At 37.0% G+C, this 5970-nt stretch overlaps 1 protein-coding gene and 1 long non-coding RNA gene across 2 annotated transcripts in view; one reads left to right on the top strand and one right to left on the bottom strand.

The window, feature by feature from the left end:
- Positions 1-473: 473 nt before the first annotated feature.
- On the bottom strand, positions 474-982 carry LOC103479209 (uncharacterized). The gene is made up of 2 exons (XR_535916.2): positions 691-982; positions 474-597 (listed from the first exon to the last, which is right to left on the bottom strand). It is a non-coding gene; the product is annotated as an uncharacterized LOC103479209 (long non-coding RNA).
- An 859-nt stretch (positions 983-1841) lies between these two features.
- The window catches only part of tmem68 (transmembrane protein 68), a 54087-nt gene continuing 49958 nt past the window's right edge, over positions 1842-5970 (top strand). The window contains exon 1 of the mRNA XM_008433518.2: positions 1842-1986. The gene's annotated coding sequence lies outside the window, so the exon portion shown is untranslated. The remainder of the gene's footprint in view (positions 1987-5970) is intronic.

Here is a 5970-nt window from a genome sequence, read left to right as displayed (position 1 = left end):
TGATTTAATGTGTTTATACTTAAGCCCAAGCTCGAAATAAAAATCTATATATCTACCCCATGGGTGGGTGTCCTCCATCACTGTGATTAGGTCGTTATGATGTCGGGATCTCGAGATAATAAGTTGGGATCTCGAGATCTCGACTTAGTTTCTCGGGATCTCGAGATAATAAGTCGGGATTTCTTTCCTATTTTTTCTTCTCCATGTCCCCTTAGGGGCTCCGTAGCAAACGGGAAAAGACCTAGCAGAAATACAGCGAGCGGAAAAGGGAGAAGCAAAAAAAGACTAAGCAAATTATCTATTTTTCTTGACAAAAACGCATGTTTAGTGGAAATTAAAAAGAAAATGTATACATTACTTGACGGAAACTCATGTGTAAGGAAAAGGAAAAACTAAATATATATGCTTTTATTTCTTATCAAAATATATATTTATGTGTTACGACCACTTGTGGTGCAATAAAACAACCAATATAAAAAGGACAATATTTATTAGTACAAAATAAGAGGATGTATATTTGCAAAACAATAAGTAAACAAAATAAATGAAAAACTATGGAAAAAGGAAATCAAAAGGAACAGCAGGGTGCAGCAACAACTGCAAAAAACAAAGAAACAAAAATTACCAAAACGCCTATTAAATCTTTGAAATATAACCATGCAATTCAATTAAAAATTAAACAAAGCCTACCTGCAGCGTCGATCAACCACACGCCCAGGTAAAGCACTTGTCAAATTACRACATGTAGTGTGGCCCTATATAAAGAACACCAAACACTGAGTTGATATAAATCAAATTAAAAGAGTTTTGTCTTTACAATAAAAAGCACACACAAACCTGATGACAAACAGTGGAAGGCGTGGGCCAACACACCTGGTCCAACACAGAGGAGATTGACAATCTGCCACCAGTCCCGACAGCTTCCCTTTTATGGGCGCTCGAGATGTGGAGGCAGCGACCCCTGGTGGTTCCACCTGTTACATATGCTTTTATTTATTCCTTTATTTATATATTTATTCTTTTATTTGTATATTTATTCTTTTATTTCTTATTATGTCAGTTTTGGTCCTCCAAAGGTGTTTAGAGAAAATGGTGAGGACAGCTTAGAGATCCATTGGGACTGAGCTTCGTTCCATCTTTGACACCGCCCGCACTCGCTGCCTGTCCAGGGTTTGTTCATTTACAAGACTCCATCCATCCTCAGCATGGCTTATTTTCCCTGCTGCCCTCTGGAAAAAGGTTCAGCAGTTTCAAATGCAGAACAACCAGATTCCCCATCAGCTCATCCCTCATGCCATTAGACTACTAAACCCCCATTAGTTTTATTTTACATATTTATAGATACTTATTATTATTAATTTTATTATTATTATTATTATTATTATTATTATTATTATTATTATTATTATTATAAATGTACAGTTGAATGACAATAAAGTCAGTCTATTTCTAAAGCATTTTGAACTACCTTGTTGCTGAAAATATACAAATATACTTGACTTAAAAGAAAATTTGTTTTACAGGATTTAAAGATAGGCTAGAGAATTAGGAGGATGATCACTAGATTTTAAACTAGGAACACTGGACGTTTTGCTACTATACGGTAATGGGACATCATACAAGTAGAGGTACATTTTAAAACGATGAAACAATAGAACACGTTATTTAATGTATCAAAGACACAGTTAAATCAAAGACATAGTTTCGATGATGACGCTATTACAAGGTTGTTATATGTCAGTAACTGCCTTAATAACGACAATATACAGTACATGTTTAGATCTTAGTTCACACTCCTTACCAGTCGATGGCAGCAATGCGCCTTCGTTGTTTGTCAACTGCCATTGCACTCCAGAAGAAGAATCTGAAACAGAAACCTCAGGCTTTGGGATGGATGTTAACTTTCCGATATTTGGGATGTGATCGGACAAATGCGGTGAAGTGGTCATTTAGTCTGTCTTTTCACAGAGTAACAATATCATCCAGGTATTTGTTTTATAATTCTGTTTTCTTAAATTTGATCGATATATGTAGACGTATGCTTAGTCAACTTTCAGTTTCCAGCTCTACTAATACCAGCAGACACGCTTTCATCCAGTCTGCTGGTATTATGTTCGGTGTTGTTCACTCTCTCTACAGCACGCGCAGGTTGTACAGTAAACAGAGACGCAACCACATTGCTTGATGAAATAAGATTGTCTTGTTATATACTTCCGCCTTGACACAACAAAGTTGTCGTTTGAATCAGTGCAGAGAAGAGCTGGCCATATCATAATGATGTGCTTTTATAATCAATATCGGCTGCTTTTAGAAAAATAATCTATTCTGTGCTGCTTCCCAGAGATGCCATGCATTTATTTTTTCCTATAATACAAAGCCTTATTCTATAAAGAAGAGTTACTTTATTTCAGTAGTTCAGTAAAACATAGATTTATACATTCTGTTAATTCTGATGATTTTCTGCTTACAATTAAAAAACTAAGAATATTACATTAGAATATTCTAATGTTAAGTATTATTAATGTTATTAATTTGAGCTTAATGACAATAAGCCCAAATTAATGTTGTTGCTTATTAAGTAATTTTGTTATTCAGAGGATTTATTAGGTACCTTCAAGAAACGAGCCTAATTAAAGCCGCAAGTGGCGTGGTACAGCCCGCCAGCCACCGCAGACGCTCTCGCGCAGTTCACGCACCAGTCCGCCAGCCAGGCGATATGCACAGATGCGTTCGCCGGCGCTCCCTGAGGACGCATGAAAAATCTGGTGCAGATTTTTCATGCACCAGTGAGGAGATATATTAATGTATTATCCTAGAGTGTGCAGTGGAATCAAACTACAATGTAATGCTATTGGACTCTTCAGAGATTCATTCATAACACATTTGGTGCAAATCGGAAAATGCATGTGTGATTTAGCGACAATCATATGGTACGGCGAAGGATTAAAATTCATCATTCGGCCACACCCACAAGGTTTAGCCAGCAGCCAGCATTGACAGACTTCATCATCATGTCATTTATGTCACTTGACACAAGTTTAAACCCATATGAATCAAAGAGTAAAAGTAAGATATCCAGCAGAAAAAACAGATGTCTGATGCAGCTGTGACCTTTTATGTGGAAGTTATTGCACCTTGATGTTTCATGGCGAATAGTCAAAGTTTGACACTTAGCCACGCCCACATGCTTTGATGTACGACAAATCTTTTGATAACTTTTGACCTTCAATGGCTCAAGAGTGTGCTGAGTGATTCTGAAGTTTTTATCTCAAAAGCTGTAGGACGAGTTTGACCAGATGCGTCTACAAAATGACATTGCAGCTTTGATCCAAATTGGCCCACTTCCTGTTGGGTTTGGACCATGGCTCCAAGAGACCTTTTTGTAGGTATTGACAAGACACACATGTGTACCAAGTTTCATAATTCTAGGTTAAAGCATAGTTTGGGGCTGATCATTTAAAATATTCTAGAGCGCTGTAGAGAAATTAGGCCACGCCCAAAAACGATTGTTGTGCATTTCTGTTGATGGATGGACAAGGATCGATCCCAGTGAGTTTCGTGCAGCTTGGCTCAAATATGTGGAATTCAGAGCCAAACGTATGGCAACTACATCACCTGTAACTTTGCCACGGTGCCACGCCGTGAAGAAGCTCTGGTGAGGTCTTCAATTAGTTTATTGAGTATTAACTGTTTTTAATTTTTAAATAAACTATTTTTATTATAAGAGCAGCAGGTCAGGGAAGACATAGGAGAACCAGGTGGAGTTTCAGGGTGTGAAGATATAAAAATTATATTAATTATAATAGAACCACAAAGGAGAACAGGTGGAGACTGATGTCAGGTTGATTAATAACGTCTCAATATTTTGTTCTTTATTTCCACTCTATAAGGGTTAGGAGACATGAAAAGAAAAGCGCTTGAGGAGAGGTTTAAAAATAAATGAGTGAATATTTTTGCTATCGGAAATAGGTAAATAGTTGAGATGTATAACTTAAACATCTGAAATTTGTTACGTTGTTTAAATTCTCATTCTGTATGATAAAAACTTACTATTTTTATCTTTAGTTCACATTTTGACACTGAACATAACTGTAGTGTCTGTTGTAAATCCATGAATCCATGCAGGAACATCAGGCTGCAGAGAGTCAGAGGAAGGCAGAGACAGAAACACATAGCTGTAGATATTTTAGTGAAATGTTTGTGGCTGAAAATGACAGGAGAAAAAAACATTTAGGTTTTTTGCCTCAGTGTTTTTCATGGCTCTTCTTTGGTAAGTTACTGAATGCAGTGCTGGAAAGTGAGACCGAGTTATCAGTGACAAGCTAAGATATGTTAGAAGTGAAAAGTATCATTTTTATTTATTTTGTACAAATTGTTGCACTGATGTAGAGTGTTGTTCAAGAAGAACAAAACTTGTTTTTTAGATTTTATCTTTGTGTCATGAAGTGGTGAAGGAGGTGAGTGAGAATGCAGGCAGGACCCAGGATGTAGTGAGGATGATGTCTTTAATACTCAAAAGCATCTCAAACAGTCCAGGAACATACAACACGGCAGAGTGGAAACAAATTACTCAGCACTGGCAGCAACTAAACAAAGACTGACAAATAAGAGCTATTGCTGGCACAGGACTTTACAGTTCTCCGCAACGACTACAGCTAAACTACAAAACTACTTATTAAACTGACAACATACAAGACAGCTTAGACAGATTGGTACGACAAACGACATTTGACGAGGACCCAGGTGGACAACAGGTGGACTTAAATACACAGGGAGGGTAATCAGGGAATGAGACACACCTGGGAAGCAATCAACAGGGAAGACAGGACAGGGACAGGGTTAAACACAGAAAACCTCAAAATTAAATACACAGAAAATACAGAACACAACACTTTACTGGTCAAACTGACATATTGAGTTTAAAACTGCTGAGTCCTATTTTATGATTTGTTTTTTACTTTGGTTTTAGAAAGAAGTAGAACCAGTTCAACTGCAAGTCAATTTATATCAGTGCATTTTGACCAATAATCAAATGTCTTTTGACCAATAAGATATATCAGAATCTGGTAGTCTGTGTTACCAGAGTATGTAGCTTGCTAGTTGTGAGGCAAATGATAAAGTGAGTGCTCATCCTGGAATGACAGTCATTATGGTATGTGGATGCATATTTAATCTGATTATTGGACTGCAAATAGTAACGTGTTAAATTACTTGTTACTGAAACAAGGGGTCAGATTAGAGTAACGCGTTACTGACGTGTTGATGGCACAATAGTTTGACATTTCTGCTCAAGTCTTTTACTGATAGTCAGGTTTCCGATATACGTCCCCCCAATGACAGACTCGTTCCTACGCCCTTGTCAATACATATTTATATAAATATACAAACACAAATAAATAATGATTAATAATGACACAGATTAATAATGATTAATACTGAATAATACAGCCTAATACAGGTCCTTCTAAAAAAATTAGCATATTGTGATAAAGTTCATTATTTTCCACAATGTTATGATAAAAATTAAACTGTAATATATTTTAGATTATTACACACCAACTGAAATATTTCAGGTCTTTTATTGTTTTAATACTGATGATTTTGGCGTACAGCTCATGAAAACCCAAAATCCCCGTCTCAAAAAATGAGCATATTTCATCCGACCAATAAAAGAAAAGTGTTTTAATACCAAAAAAGTCAGCCTTCAAATAATTATGTTCAGTTATGCACTCAATACTTGGTCAGGAATCCTTTTGCAGCCTTCAATGCCACGTGGCATGGAGGCAATCAGCCTGTGGCACTTCTGAGGTGTTATGGAGCCCAGGATGCTTCGATAGCAGCCTTAAGCTCATCCAGAGTGTTGGATCTTGCATCCCTCAACTTTCTCTTCACAATATCCCACAGATTCTCTATGGGGTTCAGGTCAGGAGAGTTGGCAGGCCAATTGAGCACAGTAATACCATGGTCAGT

Source organism: Poecilia reticulata, linkage group LG17, assembly GCF_000633615.1.
Source record: "Poecilia reticulata strain Guanapo linkage group LG17, Guppy_female_1.0+MT, whole genome shotgun sequence".
Classification (NCBI taxonomy): Eukaryota; Metazoa; Chordata; class Actinopteri; order Cyprinodontiformes; family Poeciliidae; genus Poecilia; species Poecilia reticulata.
Note: the sequence above shows the minus strand (reverse complement) of the source record. Positions and strands in the feature narration are given on the sequence as shown.